Consider the following 1,911-nt stretch of genomic DNA (forward strand, 5'->3'; position numbering starts at 1 on the left):
AACCATAAATTGGTACCCACATGTATTTTAAGTCAACTGTTAAGGAACAATATTCACAGCTGAGGTTTTCCCACATTTTTCAGATAATACACAGGAGAGGTGTTAAATCTCTCCTGCTATAGTTAGGTCATTTCCCAACCAGTGGCTGATTCACAAGCCATCCTATAAACATCAGAAATGACACGCACTGACAAAAAGGAAAGGGGGGCAACAGAGAGAAGAAATGTGTGTATTTGTATTAGGATGGTTGGGGGTGGGGGGTTTGCCACAGGGAGCATGTGCCTCTCTCCACGGTTACAGGGATGGAATGTGTTTTGACTGGAGCCAGGGGCAGTGTTAGCTCAGAGGCCCGCTAGATTAGCGCAGTGTGGAAGGAAGCTGGCACACTACATTAAACACGGCTCTGTCCATTAAGTGTAAGATGTGTGGTCACTGGTCAGGTGAGCTTTTCTGAAGCTTTTCACGTGCCTGGCGAACCCAACCTCAGACCCATAGAAAAAGAAATGAACTGACTTGGTAGGCTATGCGAAGCTATAGTGATGGTATTATGCCAATTCATCAGAAAAAAAATCACTTTAAAACCAGCAGCACAGCTGTCAACCACACATGCATACTGAGGATTTGTGGAGATGATAGCTGCAAAGACTGTCAGAAGAGTGTCAAAACGGCGGTTTTAGACAATTTTCTTGCATATTGCATGGTAGCCTAACTACTACCTGGTGAAACTGCTTTGAAAAACTGCACACAACTGTCACATAACTGCAGTTATTTTTGTGTAAGGGGATGTATTGTGTCTGTGTATTGGTGAGTCCAAGCTCTTGGAAAAGTAGACCAGAGTGAAAATGAGGCTGCATGGCACCCATGTTTAAAGGACGTCTGTAGTTTTTGGTATGGAATTATTATCAGCTGGGCCTTGAGCTTGACACTGTTTGAGGCCTTTGGCTGACAAAATTGTATTGATGGGAATGGGATGCTGTTGCAAGGGATTGTTGTGTATCAGTAATGACATCGTCATCATCTGTTGTAGTACATCAGCATCAGTAATGATCATTTTGGTTTATCACTACTGAGACTGGCCTGAAATACTATACGCTATATATATTTAGTGTTTTATATTATGTCTGAAAGAGAAGTTAAACCTGGCTGTTTAGAGTCGCACATGTGTATTACACATTAATTACATGCACGTTTGCCCCGTTACAAAATATATCACATGATTTACTTATAGTTTTGATACAAGGAGGCAACCCTGCATAGCCAAACATTTGGGAATGAGCACCACTCCTTGTTTTCTGTATGAGATATGCATACCTACCTCTGGAATGCATTTTCTTAAGCTTTCCTGATCTTGTGACTGAGTCATACACCTGCAGTGTGTGTGTGTGTGTGTGTGTGTGTGTGTGTGTGTGTGTGTGTGTGTGTATGTGTGTGGACTTGCATAATGTGTGACAATATAAGTGTGTGTGTGTGTGTGTGAGAGAGAGAGAGAGAGAGAGAGAGAGAGAGAGAGAGAGAGATGGGGGGGGGGGAGAGAGCCTGAGGAAGGGGTAGGTGAAACATAACACCTCTGTATTGGTATTACAAACATTGCAAGATGTCTAAATGTTCAAAACAAGGTGATGTCCTACCAAAACACCAGGGCAAGGGCACACAAAACTAATACTATGCGCAAAGCATAGGCTATTTGACTTTTTTTGACCAGGTTACACTTCGCAGTATCCATGGATGTATGACTGAAAGTAATACATACAGCCTTATGCAATTAGAGCGGATTATAACCCTACAGTATTTAAAACACGTGAGGGCATCAGTGTTGCAATGATGCGAGAGCTTGCTGGTAGCTGGCCTCATCGGGGCTGTTGACAGCTCAGCCCTGTATCAGGCTGCGCAGAGGGAGGGAAAAAGCACTTA

Source organism: Sardina pilchardus, chromosome 4, assembly GCF_963854185.1.
Source record: "Sardina pilchardus chromosome 4, fSarPil1.1, whole genome shotgun sequence".
Lineage (NCBI taxonomy): Eukaryota > Metazoa > Chordata > Actinopteri > Clupeiformes > Clupeidae > Sardina > Sardina pilchardus.